At 43.4% G+C, this 14,879-nt stretch overlaps 1 protein-coding gene across 1 annotated transcript in view; it reads right to left on the bottom strand.

The window, feature by feature from the left end:
- Pphln1 (periphilin 1) overlaps positions 1-13,597 on the bottom strand; it is a 131,834-nt gene extending 118,237 nt beyond the window's left edge. Inside the window, exon 1 of the mRNA XM_015993173.3 lies at positions 13,483-13,597. The gene's annotated coding sequence lies outside the window, so the exon portion shown is untranslated. The remainder of the gene's footprint in view (positions 1-13,482) is intronic.
- Positions 13,598-14,879: the final 1,282 nt, after the last annotated feature.

Below are 14,879 nucleotides of genomic sequence, written 5' to 3'. Positions count from 1 at the left end.
TCTTAATTTTTTGCCTGCATGTGTGTTTCTGTGCAGCATACGCATGCAGTGCCCCTGGAGGCCGGAAGAAGGGCATTCAGTCTCCTGGACTGAAGTTACTGGTGGCTGCGAGGCACCGTGTGGGTGCTGGGAACCAAACCCAGCCAGTGCTCTTAACCACAGAACCATCTCGCCAACCCCTCAGATTTAAACAAAACCTTCATAAAGACCAAATAAATGATTGGTTGTTGATACTAAACTTTTTAAAGAGAATTCTATCTTTAAAGATGAGCGCTTTATCTCAATTTGAAATAAAGCTCTGCATGGGGACACAGTGAGAGGGCAACCTGGGTCACATACTGAGTCCTTTTCTTGACATAACACAGTGAGATAGTAAATTTGCTCCAAAAGTCTTAAAACTAAACAGTCATTTGCTGACTTGACTGCTCCCTAGAAGTAAGCACTTATTACCCATCTCTTTTCATGGGTCTGTCTGTCTTTGCCCCCCATAAAAGGATAGAGACAATGTTTTGTTTTTTTCTGTTTTTCTCCCAGCTTTTCATCTCCACATTGTTTTTGGTTACATTTTGTTAAATATTTATTGTGTTTGGAAGAGGAAGGATTATAAAGATGTAAACTTTGTTCATGTTATGTATTATATTTCTTTGTATTTATGGCTAAATCTTTCCATATCCTTTATATTTAGCATTATGAAAATGATATTGTAGAGTCTAACTTTGTATTTAAATTTCTATAGTTGACTCTGAGAATTCCCACTTTTTCATACTAAAAGCTGTAAAACTATGAAGGCAATGAAAGTGTTAGCCATTCCACTAGCAAGAATATTAAAGCTGTCAAAGCCAGATGTGAGTACACACCTGGAATCCCAGCAGTTAGGAGACTGATGCAGGACTATGAGTTCAAGCCCAGCGTGGGCTACATAGTGAGAATGCTTCAAAACAAAATTATCTTCCAAATCTCAAGTGAATGGGGCAGAAGGATGGGGTACATTACATTCAGCTCACTCATTTAATATGCTGTAAAAACTGAAAGCACTGGGGGTTGAGGCAGGAGGATCAAAAGTCTAATGTCAGCTGAGCTACATGAGGTCTTACTAAAAGCAATTAAAAATACGAACAAAAATGTTTCTCATAATTTAGGATCAAATATGTTCTATTCTTTGAACATAAATTTGCTCTATTTTATTCTAGCACGCTAATCAGAAATGCAGGGGTGTAGTCAAACACGACCGTGCACACCTGTTGTCTCGGCACTCGGGAGGCTAAGGCAGGATGATACAGAATTTGAGGCCAGGACTTAAAGGCATGGCTTAGCAGCTTAAGTCTCTTGCTATTCTTTCGGAGGTCCTGGGTTCAGTTCCCAGCACCCACATGGCAGCTCACAACCATCTGGTACTCCTGTTCCAAAGTATCCGGTGACACCTTCTGGTCTTTGCAGACACCAGGTACATTCATACATAATAAATTCCAGGCCAACCTAGATTACATAGTCGAGACCTGCCTCAAAAAATTATTTTTGACAGGCAAACCTACATGTCTGGCCACATTCCCACTTAGACCTGTGAACCTTGGACAGGGTATGTAACCTGAGTTAACTGAAAAACAGTAGAACTGAAAATGAGAAGTATTTTTTATGACCTTGTTTTTCTCTCCCTCTCCTCTCCTGTCCCTCCCCCTATATCCCCCTCTCCAGTTCCCTCTCTCCCACTCTCTTTCTCTCCCCTCCCTTTATCCCTCCCTCTTCTCTCCTTTCTTCCCCTACCCCCCATACAGAATGTTAGCAATTTAGAATGCTTGCTGCTCTCACAGAGTACCCAAGTTCTGTTCCTAGGACCCATGTTAGTGTACTCTCAACCACCTGTAATTCCAGCTCCAGGGAAATCTAACCTCTGGCCATCGTGAAATTATGTGTAAAATATACACATAATTTTAAAATAAAATAAATAAAACCTCTTTAAAAAGTAAAAGAATGGCTGGGCGGTAGTGGCACATGTCTTTGATCCCATCACTCGGGAGGCAGAGGCAAGTGGATCTCTGTGAGTTCGAGGCCAGCCTGGGATACAGAGTGAGTTCCAGGACAGGCTCCAAAGCTACACAGAGAAACCCTGTTGAAAAACCAAAAATAAATAAATAAAGTAAAAGAACAAATAAAAGAAATTGGAAGTTTTATCTACGTGATACTAAAAATTCAACATATTGGGCTGGAGAGATGGCTCAGAGGCTAAGAGCACCGACTGCTCTTCCAGAGATCCTGAGTTCAATTCCCAGCACTCACATAGTGGCTCACAACCATCTGTAATGAGATCTGGCATCCTCTTCTGTATGCATAATAAATAATAATAATAAATAAATCTTTAAAAAAATCAACATATCAAGGCTGGAGAGGTTAAGAGCACTGGCTTCTCTTTCAGAGGTTCTGAGTTCAATTCCCAGCAACCACATGGTGCCCTCGTCTGGTGTACAGACATACCTGCAGGAAGAACACTGTATACAATAAATAAATCTTCAAAAAAAAAATCAGTATATCAAAAAGTGCATACCATAGCCAACTCACTGCTTTAGAACTAATTTATAGACTTAATCACTTGTATCAGGAAAAAAATAAAAGCTAAATGTTCTACCTCAAGAAGCATAAATAAAAGCATTACCCAAAACAAGCAGAAACCAAGGGAACAGCGTTCAAGATGGAAATCAATGAAACAGAAATCAGAAAATGAGTTAGAAAAATCAATTAAATAAAAAGTTGGCTTACTGTATCAATAAAACTGGTGGATGGATGGACAGACAGAATATGAAATCAAAGACATCACTAACCTTACAGTAACAAGTTGTTGGGATTACCACAGCCAACACTGTTCCAGTAAGAAGAATAAAATGGAGTGAGCAAGTGTCATGGAAGGCACAAACTAACTTAAGAGAAAGAATTGCCCATGTGCATTTCTGTTACAACTATAACAAACTACCTCAAATTTAGTGATTTAAACAATATGAACATAGCAGATTTCAGTCGTAAGGTTGGAAGTCCAGTCTCCTGAAAGGTTTGGCATTCCACTAGGGTGGGCAGAACTGCATTGCCCTGGTAGGCTGCAGGACCCATGTTTCCTTGCCTCCAGCTTCTGGGGAACGGGGTGTCTGCATTCCTTGGCTCATAAACACCTCCAGCTACAGAGCAAGCCAAGGCAGGCCACACCACTCTGACTATGCTCCATCTTTCGTTTGCCAGGATCTCCTGAATAGTTCAGGATATTCTTTCATTCAAAGTCCTTGATTTAATTAACATCTGCCAAATCTCTTGCTAGATAGAGGAACATTTGTGGTCTCTAGAAAGTAGGACATGAACCTCTGTAGGAGGTCATTATTTTCCCGACCACATCTTACAACATGAACTAACATTTTCAAAACCTAGGGCTCAGCTTGTACCTCAGAGGTAAAAGTATATGTTCGGCAGGCACACGGCCCTGCTTTTAGGCCCCTGCACCGAAGAAACAATTTTACTAATTATCTATACACAAAGGAAATGTGTATAGAGGACTTCACTTGAGGATTCTTCCAAACATTTAATAAGAAATAGGGGACTGGAAAGGTTGCTTAGTGTGGTTAGGAGCATTGACTGCTCTTCCAAAGGACCCAGGTTCAATTCCCACCAACCCTCATGGAAGCTTACAACTGTCTAAAACTCCAATTCCAGGGGATCCAACACACTCAGACAGATAGACACGCAGGCAAACCACTAATATACATAAAATAAAAAGAAATATGACCAATCTTCCATGATTATTTCTGGAAATGGAAAAGGAAGGAACACTTGAAGTCATCTATAAGGCTATTAGCATCCTAACACTAATACCAGACAGGGACCATAAGAACGCTACAGGACAAATATGATCCTTTTGAATATAGGCACAAAATACAGACCAAAAACCAAACCTGACTTACAGCAGTATACAAGATTGGTTTGACATTTTCTAAGTAAGTTAGCATGTCATTTTATTAGAGTAAAGGGTTAAACACAAATTTGATAGCAGAAAATAGTATCTAATCACACAGACACATAGACACCAAATAAATAACTATTAAACTCCAAACACAGAGAATGAGTCTCCAATAATGTGACTGCTGCTAGGACAAAACTCAACACTGCTCATAGGATGATGTCAGAGCTCATACATGTGGCATGTTATCCACGGCATCAGCTAGCACGGGAAGTTATTAGACATATGAAGAAACTGATGAAATCACCAAATTGATAATGCCACTCATGAGTGCTTTGGATTTTTTTCTCACCAAAACACATAAATATCAAGTTTTGGATGGTCAAGGTAAAGAGCAGAATAAATTCCTGAGTGTTGAGGTGCCTGCCCATAATCTTAGCACTTGGGAAGCAGAGGCACAAGTATTGTGAGTTTGAGGTCAGCCTGCGCTATATATCGTGAGAGAGACTCTGTCTCAGAAAGAGAAGGCAGGTAGGTCTTGCTGTGTAGTTCTGGCTGGACTAGTAGCCCAACGTTCCCTGAACACGCAGCAATGCTCTTTGGTGTCTGTACTGCTGGGGTGACAGGCATGTGCCATCTTATCCACCCCACTTTTCTAAGCCTAAAAACTGGAAACTGGAAACCATACAATAAACTGCCTTCTATGGTGCACTGAACTCCTCTGAGTGTTTTTCAAGACACAGCTCCTACCTGTTAATGCTTTCTTGGTTCTAAAAACTCAAAAGTTTCTACCTTAATGTTAGAGTCTTAAGAAAGATCAGAGAGTTTTCTAATAGTAAATTTTAGAGGGCTGAAGATATATCTCAGCTGGTAGAATATTTTCCCAGTGTCTATAAGGCCCTCGGTTCAATCCTTGATATCACATAAACCTGTGCACACCTGTAATTCTGGTACTAGTGAAGTGGAGACAGGAGGATCAGAAATGTAAAGCAATCCTTGGCTACAGAGCAAATTTAAGGCCAGATCGGGCAAAAGACCCTGTCTTAAAATTAAATGAATACGTGTATCAAATAAACCAATAAATAAATGTAGAGTAAAATGTTTAAAATTCTAAATATCCTTTTTCTTCTTGGACCAAGCCTAGAGTCTGAATGAGAGCAGGTAAACTATTACTAGAAACCCATTCTCTTCTTTTGGACCAGGGCTCAAACTCACTATGTACCAGAACTCCTGATGTGTTTGCCTCTACCTCCTAACTGCTGAGCTTACAGGCAGATGTGTGACACCATGCCCAGCCACATTCTATTTCATCTCAACTCATTATTTGTCATGATAATCCCTTTTTCTACAGGAGCAGTATACGACCTAGGAATTAAGAAACTTCACAGTACTACCATGATTTACCATCTCTTCAGTTACTTCTCTCACACTGAACATGGAATACTTACCCTCTCAAAATGAATTTTCAAAGTAAACTAAAGTAAATTCAGGTTGGTTCACAGCCCATCCCCTGTCTCATTCCTTAAGGAACAAATGGGAAAGGATTGTGATAAATGCTGCTTATAAGGCCAAATGATCCAAGATATTTGTACAGAAGTGTGCGTGTGTTCAGTTATACGTAGACATAGGATGAATGTAGTTCTGTATTTAAGTTACACTTTTGGAGAATACTACAGTCAGAGTCCTCACATGGACCAAAGTTATGATCAGAAGTACAGTAAGGTGTTAATGTTGGAGGTAGGACCTGAGCATTGGGACTCAAGTAAAGCCCAAGGAAACAGTTTACACCTGGAAAGGAAACTGCTTTGGCTCCAAAGATGAGAGCAGAAGGCAGTCATTTTTTTTTTTTTTACTTTTTTTTTTGTGATATATATTTTTTATTTTACAATACCATTCAGTTCTACATATCAGCCATGGGTTCCCCTATTCTCCCCCCTCCCACGCCCTCCCCTTACCCCCAGTCCACCCTCCATTCCCACCTCCTCCAGGACAAGTCCTCCCCCGAGGACTGTGATCAACTTGGTAGACTCAGTCCAGGGAGGTCCAGTCCCTTCCTCCCAGACTAAGCCAAGTGTCCCTGCATAAGTTCCTGGTTTCAAACAGCCAACTCATGGAATGAGCACAGGACTTGGTCCCACTGCCTAGATGCCTCCCAAACTGATCAAGCCAATCAACTGTCTCACCTATTCAGAGGGCCTGATCCAGCTGGGAGCCCCTCAGCCTTTGGTTCATAGTTCATGTGTTTCCATTCATTTGGCTATTTTTTTTCAATAATTAAGTAAAACTGAAATTGATTATATGCCACAGTCATCCTAGGGACCTCCATGCTATATATATAGCCTCTATGGTTCTATGGGTTGTGGTCTGATTGTTCATTTTATATCTAGAATCCACCAATGAGTGAGTACATACCATAACTGTCTTTCTGGGTTTGGGTTACCTCACTCAGGATGATTTTTTCTAGTTCCATCCATTTGCCTGCAAATTTCATGCTTTCATTGTTTTTCTCTGCTGAGTAGTACTCCATTGTGTATATGTACCACATTTTTTTCATCCATTCTTCCGTTGATGGGCATCTAGGTTGTTTCCAGGTTCTGGCTATTACAAATAGTGCTGCTATGAACATAGCTGAGCATGTATCTTTATGGTATGTATCAGCATTCCTTGGGTATATGCCCAAGAGTGGGATGGCTGGGTCTTGAGGTAGTTCGATTCCTAATTTTCTGAGAAACCGCCATACTGATTTCCACAGTGGTTGTACAAGTTTACATTCCCACCAACAGTGGAGGAGTGTTCCCTTTGCTCCACATCCTCTCCAACATTGGTTGTCATTGGTGTTTTTGATCTTAGCCATTCTAACAGGTGTAAGGTGGTATCTCAGAGTCGTTTTGATTTGCATTTCTCTGATGATTAAGGATGTTGAGCATTTCTTTAAATGTCTTTCAGCCATTTGTAGTTCTTGTTTTGTGAATTCTCTGTTTAGCTCTTTAGCCCATTTTTTAATTGGACTGTTCAGTGCTTTGATGTCTAGTTTCTTGAGTTCTTTATATATTGTGGAGATCAATCCTCTGTCAGATGTGGGGTTGGTGAAGATCTTTTCCCAATCTGTTGGGTGTCTTTTTGTCTTATTGACTGTGTCTTTTGCCCTGCAAAAGCTTCTCAGTTTTGAGAGGTCCCATTTATTAATGGTTGTGCTCAGGGTTTGTGCTGTCGGTGTTTTATTTAGGAAATGGTCTCCAGTGCCAATGCGTTCAAGAGTGCTTCCTATCTTCTTTTCTATTAAGTTTAGTGTAACTGGATTTATGTTTAGGTCTTTGATCCACTTGGACTTGAGTTTTGTGCATGGTGACAGATATGGATCTATTTGTAATCTTTTACATATTGACATCCAGTTATGCCTTATTTGTTGAAGATACTTTCTTTGTTCCATTGTATAGTTTTGGCTCCTTTGTCAAAAACCAGGTGTTCATATGTGCATGGATTAATGTCAGGGTCTTCAATTCGATTCCATTGGTCCGTATGTCGGTTTTTATACCAGTACCAAGCTGTTTTTATTACTATAGCTCTATAGTAGAGTTTGAGGTCCGGGATGGTGATGCCTCCAAGGGTTGAGAAGGCAGTCATTTATGTGACCTGTTCTGACACATCTGTCTACTACTACATCTGTCCACTGAATGGACAGTAGCTTGAGCGGACCAACTTCAACCAGGATGGATTGCTCTTTAGAACAAGACATGTAGAGGAGGTCATTGCTGCTAATGTGTACTTGAATGATTTTTTTCTCTTTCTTTTTGATACAGGGTTTCTCAGTGTAGCCCTGGCTGTCGTACAACTCACTCTGTAGACCAGGCTGGCCTCGAACTCCAGATATATGCCTGCCTCTGCCTTCCAATTAAAGGCATGCACCATAGCTGCCTGAATAATTTTTTTCAATGACCAAAATCCTATTTTAAAATTTTATCCCTTCTTTCAGAAGCCTACCGTTATGATCTATGGTATGTCTTATTTTCTGAATGCTTCCCTTTCTCTTAACTCTCAGGCTTAAAGTTTATATAAAATATTTTTTTTTAATAAGTGGGGTGTGGTGGTGCACACTTGAGAGACAGAATCGGATAGATCTTTGTGAGTTAAATCCCAGCCTGGTCTGTATAGTGAGTTTCAGGGCCACCAGGACTACACAATGAGAGCTCAGTGTATATTGGATTTTAAAAACAAAAAGCAAACAAGCAACAACAGAAACTCAACTCTGCTTCATACTGACGAGTCCTAAAATTCTTTGCTGCATCAAGCCAAGGGGCCAGTTTTCCCTGAGTTGAGGTCCGTAAGAGACAAGCGAACCCAGGCTGTGACCCAACTACACGGAGCTTTGTCGCTGTCTGTTTCCACAGCTGACACCTCTTTCAGGCTCATCCAGGGTCCTTCGGAAGCATTGTTGCCTCGGGAGCCCCTTACAGATAAGGCTATTTATACTTGTGAACCATTAAATAATTCAAATGTTCTCCTCAAACAACAAAAAAGACACCTTCTTAAATGCAAAGGTAAGCTCCATTAAATACCTATTAGTGGTGGTACCTTTCTTTGCTTTCTTGTTTTTAAAGGCACTGTTAGTATAATTTATACTTGGTGATTATAATCTTATACTATTTTCCTTTTAATTTGTTCCCTTTCTTAAAACTGTTCCTTTATGGTTTGCTATACTATCAGTATGTAACTGTCGGTATATTCTTACAGTCTTTAGGCTCTCATTCGTAAACTCAAAAGTTAAAATGATGAAGGAAGCCATCATACAAAACTAGACAGCCTTTGACACACTAACAGCACAAGGAGGAGCTTGGGACATTGTTAAAGGGCTGGACAACGCAGGCAATATATCCTCAGCCCTCTAAAATGTACATATTCAAACTAAACCTACGTCAGGCTCTTGCTTAAACTTGATTGCTTTCTAACACCACGGTCAAAAACAGCTCTCTTACTTTTGACATTAAATCTGGCACTAGCCAAACCTTCTGTCTGATGTAGCATCTAGTGGTTGGATGTCCAGAGTAATGACATCCTTTCTTACAGATTCCCATCAATGAGGACTGTTGACCAGCCCCCTGGCCAGGAAGGCTAAGTCTCTGAGGGTTGAAGGATATTCCAAAGACCTGCGTGGAGTACCAGGGGACTCCAAGCTTTGAGCTCAAGTACAGTGAAGACTGTTTACCATCTAGAGGTGGTAGGACCCAGGAGAACAGAGCCTAAAAAAGAGGCAGACTAAAGTCTCATGCAATAGCCACATTTATTCAGAAATCAGGCAATTTATACTCTAAGGGTCATGAAAATTCACCTAAGTTCTCATGAGCTCAAGCTCTATACAATCACAAGGACAAGCTGCACATGGCAAAACACGTTTTTTCATACAGCCATGGACACAAATGACACTCCTGTCTGCTACACCTGGGAGGGGCACGGAAGGACATTCCAAGGACAATTCCACGTTCCTGAAGATCACAAGACTCTTGTCTTTTTTAGGGGGGAGGGGGGTGCAGTTCTCAACAAGCACTGAGAATTCCCCTCACACAACTCCATTCCTACATAAACAAAACACTTCTCGTTTTTATTAGCAAAGCAAACAAAACATGAGGTGATGTTTACAGTTAGCTTACGCACACACAAGTACAGTGAAGAAAGACACCTAGTGTTATGTCTTAGCATTTTTGGTCACGTGGAAGAGCCAAGAAGAATACTCCCCCCAGGCCTTTGCCTTTCCCACCGAGGTGATGTGACATGCCAGGACACTCCCTTCATGCACTTGCTTTCATTATGTAATTAGCTTACGTAATTCTTTCTAGAAGGCCACCACGTGGGAAGAACATTCTTTACACTGCCCAACCATAGTTCACAGCTTTCTTATACTCACTTCCACAGAGGACCCTCTCATTCCCAAGCTCTTCATTTGTAAGCGTCACAGCTCTGGAGAGGAAAGTGCACTGGCCATCAGAAGCCAGGCTATTCCTACAGCTCAGAAGGGAAAGGTATCCTGGCTGTCAGAAGCCAGGCTATACCTATAAGTGTCACAGCTCCGGGGAGAACAGTATCCTGGCACACCTGTGTGGCTTTCATAGTAAAAGTAAACCAAGCAGGGAGCTCCGTAGTGACACTTACCCAGTAGATGAGGAGAGACAGGTGGTTAGAGCAGGTAGAGGAGAAAATAGCTGGAGAAGTGCAAGTGTCATGGTAAGTAGATCTGCACATGAGGTGGACCCTGAAAGGCATTGTAGGGAGCGTGCCCATGCGGGGGGGGGGGGGGCAGCCTAAAGGGCGTAGAGGATTCTTCCTTAAATCCCCTGAAGCTGTGGAGAGTGTGGGTATTAAGCCTGGGTGATATATTTGGTGGGGTTTGATGAGGCTGGTAAGGCTGTCACCCTACCCTGACAATAGGGGGAACAAGAAGATATAGGACCCTAAAACTCCATCAGGACTAAATAGGTGGCCCCAGTGTCCAGAAGGAGAGAGATGGATCTCCCTGATTCTGTGATGTCTACCTGAGACTCCCAGTGAGAGATGGCAGTGGTCAGGCCAAAGGAGCCCGGGCCCCCTCAGTCATCCATGGTCAGATCTAGGAAGTCAGCTGAAGGGCCATCTGGGCTTGATGTCCTCACACCACAAGGGACATAGGGACAGTCAACACCCCAATGTCCTTCTTGATGGCATCTTGGACATGGTCTAGGTAGTTTATGAGGGATCAGACAGGCCCAGACCCATTGAACCTCCTGACTGCATTTTAAACAAGGACCCGGAGGTTCTCGGGCTTTAGGAGGTAAAGGAACCTGGGAAGTTGCTATGGCCACTCAAAAGGCCTTCACTAGCATCGGGTATTTTTGTTTTCAGGCTTTTTCATCTCTCCCATAGTACACCTTAAAGGCACCACTAAGACTTCTGCCTGTGGACTCGGGGGTCCTTTCTCTAGATGTTTAAGTTTGGTCCTAATATCAGGGAAACTCTGGGAGAAGAAGTAGATCATAAGGAGTTGTTTTCCATATGGGTCTCAGGATCCAGACAGGTATACTGTAAGAAGGCCTTTGTAAGGTGGTGTAAGAATTGAGTTGGGTTTTCATGTTTGTCCTGGGTGACTGCTGTGGGATGTTCTGTATGGCAAATGTGTTGCTCTGATTGGTCAATAAATAAAATACTGATTGGCCAGTGGCTAGGCAGGAAGTATAGGCGGGACTAACAGAGAGGAGAAAAGAAAGAACAGGAAGGCAGAAGGAGTCACTGCCAGCCGCCGCCAGGACAAGCAGCATGTGAAGATGCCGGTAAGCCACAAGCCACGTGGCAAGGTATAGATTTATGGAAATGGATTAATTTAAGCTATAAGAACAGTTAGCAAGAAGCCTGCTACGGCCATACAGTTTGTAAGCAATATAAAAGTCTCTGTGTTTACTTGGTTGGGTCTGAGCAGCTGTGGAACTGGCGGGTGACAAAGATTTGTCCTGACTGTGGGTCAGGCAGGAAAACTCTAGTTACAGGTAACCTCTTGGATTTTTTCATAATTTACCTCTGTAAGGGTGGCCAGCCAGGAAGCAAGTTGCAAACTGATCCCTAGCAAGGCTGCCCCTGAGGTACTGTAATTTCATTCAGAGTCCTGGTCAGGACTCAGCGCTGACTGGGTGGGCAGCCTGTTGCTGAGAAGGGAGAAAGAAAGAGAAACCAGAGAGGATAGAGAGGAAGAGAAGAGACTGTGGGTTGGGGCATGTTGGTGTGATCAAAAGTAGTGGGAGAATCATCTGGTTTGGGCCTCACAGCCAGGAGGAGTTATTACCTACGTATAGATTTTTAACTATCAATCCTGGTTTTATGAGTTTTAAATTAACCCCTTTGCTTTTTGTTTGTTTGTTTGTTTTTCGAGACAGGGTTTCTCTGTGTAGCTTTGTGCCTTCCCTGGAACTCACTTGGTAGACCAGGCTGGCCTTGAACTCACAGAGATCTGCCTGCCTCTGCCTCCGGAGTGCTGGGATTAAAGGCATGCGCTGCCACCGCCACCCAGCTAAATTAACCCCTTTGTTACAGATTTTACAAGGTTTTAATCATACCCAATATGCTTCCAAATCTTGAGGTACAGGAAGTTTACATAATAGTTTTACAAATCTTGAGATAAGATTTATACCCTAGCAAAAGTTTTAGAGAGTTAAACCAAAGCCCGAAGCCTACGAGATGTGTAGCAGTGGTCCCCACTGGGAATGGTCTGTCCCTTTGTTTTGTTTTGCTCTCCTCTCTCTGTCACACAGCAGATGGCATGCCTGATAAGGGACAGAGATTTTGGAAGAAACCTTTAAACAAGCATGCTTGCGTCTAAGGAGGGAGAACCATACCCTTACTCTAGAGCCAGATTTTAATTCAAGTGGGACAGCTTAAAACAGCAGTCTAACGCCACTCATACCTAAAAGACACCCGAGTCCCTGTAAAACTGAATCTGGTAAGCTGAGAACAAAGAGGGCTTTGAGTTAGGAAACTTTTGAGTCCTGGCTATAGACAGAGGATGCTGCAGGAGGAAACAGAGAGAAGCCCCAGCCAGTGAAGAGTGTGAGCATTGTCAGTGCATGCTGCCCCTGGCCTATTCCTTCGCCGTCTCTTCCTCCTGCTAGGTCTCGCTCCTAGCTCCCGCTTTTACAACAAACTTACAGATCCATCTATGGTAACTTAAAGGAAAGGACATTTACACAGTGTGTATGGGGACGGGGTGGTGTGGAGTAGACAAAATAAACAGGGCTTGGAGCTGACAAATAGGAAATGGGGAATCTCTTTCCATTTCACACAGTATTTATAAAGGTCCCAAATAATATTAGGATCGAAGATGCCATTAGGTGGCCCTTTGGATTGATTATCTAAGGGGTACTGAAGCCAAAATTGGCTGTAAAAGTGAATAAATTTGGGGCCCTTCAGGTAGCATGTCAGGTGGACATGCTGGAGGTTTTCCAAGAGGCATCTCAAGAGGGAATGAGAAGGTATGGAAGACACGTTCCCATGGATGAGGGAGGGGGGAGGAAAATGTCACTGCGGCCTGTAGTGGTGGGCATCCCCAGGACTCAGGGAGGACTGAAGAAGGACCAAGCCATTCAGTGGGTCCTCACCACACTCAACAGGGGTCAGGGGCTTAGCCTGGCTAAGTCAGCAGAGAGACTTGGTACCTGGTACCAGGGCTTTTGTAGAGGTGAGAAGGTGAGAACGAATGCCCCTCTGGGAGAGGGTCTCATCCACAGGAAAGGGTCAGGAAACGGAGGTCACAAAAGCCACAAGGGCCTAAAGGAGCTGTGGGATTACAGGCAGCTCCTGGGGGAGGGTAGGAGAAGAGGGCAGGAAGGAGCGCGATAGCCTGGTTCAGCCTAAGGAAACTGCAGGATTGCGGCTCCAAGGGGTGATGGGATGGGGTCAGGTGAAGAGGGCCAGCCGTAGCCCTAAAGACCGTGGCTGGGGTTACCTCCACCTCCAATAGTACCAGAGGGGTGCAGACACTCAATGGTCACTTCTTCAGACTCAGGGCAACATTGACACTGACCAAAGGGGAAACTTACCTAATTGCTGCTGGTGGACAGGGTGCTGAGCTACAGGTGAGCCAGGTGAGTCCGTTGCAGGTGGACTGGAGATGAGGGATAGGGTCCCAGTACAGCTTAGACCATCAGCAGGAACACAGGCACTGGGAGAGCCCATCCAAGTCACAGCATCAACGGTAAGCATTACAGCTCAGGTGGAAAGGTATCCTGGCAGCCGGGAGCCAAGGAATACCACAAAGTCACACCACAAAACAAACCTCACACAAGAGATTTATTGGGAGGGAAAACCAGGACAGTGGCTGCCTCTGCTTGGGTGAGGAACAGGAGCAAACTGAACAGGATACAGGGCTTATATAGAGTTTCTTGGGGAGGGGGGTGGGGTGGAGCTTTTCAGGGTGGAGCTTTCCAGGATGGAGAGCGGTGGGATTTCATACCCAGAGACTGGGCTTTTAACTCTGTAGAGTGGGGGCGGGGACCAGCAGTTAGGGCAGTTAGAGAGTTCTGTGGGTGGAACCTGGCAGTTAGAGGTCCTCAGGGGAGGGGCCTGGTCACTCGTGTGGCTCAAGGGGCTTACATTCATCCTTTGTCACATCTCCCTTAGACCAAGCAGGTTGAGACATTTGATTCTTGGAACGCAGTAAAGAAAAGGGGCCGACAGAATCCCATCAACAGAGCAAAAGACTTGGTAGTAGAGCAAGGCCTGAGTGTGTGTGTGCACAGGTGAGTGTGTATGGGGAAGAGTAGCAGCTGAATGACTATGTAGAAACAGCCCTTGTCCCTAAAACATCCATGCCAGCTTACCTCTCAAATGTCAACATCCAGTACTACATGTTTGAAATAATAAGGATTTATCACATTTAAAAAAATTTGCATGTGTATATGTATGTATGTGGGCACATGCCACAGGGCCCAAGTGGAAGTCAAAGCATAACTAGTCCACCATGTGAGTCGCAGCAATCAAATTTACTTCATCGTGCATGGCAACAAGCACCTTTACCCAATGAGATATGTCACTGGCCCCAAAATAAGGAGAAATTATTTTCGGGTTAGATAGAGATGCATCAAGATGGATTTCAGGTGATGTGTTAGTAACAGCCGCCCATAACAGGAAAAGCTGGGACAGGCAATCTAGAAACAATCTAAGGAACAAAGGAAAGTCTTTATAAACTTTTAAAGGAGAGAGTCTCGCATTCGCGACAGAGCCTTACTACAAAGCGAACAGGCTTTGGGACTAGTACACTTTGTGGCTAGTATATGCTAGGTACTGGGTTAGATATAAGGTCAGAAGTCAAGGTGCCTGGGATCTGGTTGGCAGATAGCTGATCCTGAAGCCCTGTTCTGTTTGAAAGTCTGTCCGCTATACATGAGGTCAGAATCTTCCCAGGGGTGTGGCAGGTCCCCTCTACAACAGCAACATC

The sequence above is a fragment of the Peromyscus maniculatus genome, chromosome 20 (assembly GCF_049852395.1).
Source record: "Peromyscus maniculatus bairdii isolate BWxNUB_F1_BW_parent chromosome 20, HU_Pman_BW_mat_3.1, whole genome shotgun sequence".
Lineage (NCBI taxonomy): Eukaryota > Metazoa > Chordata > Mammalia > Rodentia > Cricetidae > Peromyscus > Peromyscus maniculatus.
The sequence above is the reverse complement of the archived record's forward strand: the minus strand, read 5'-3'. Positions and strand labels throughout refer to the sequence as shown.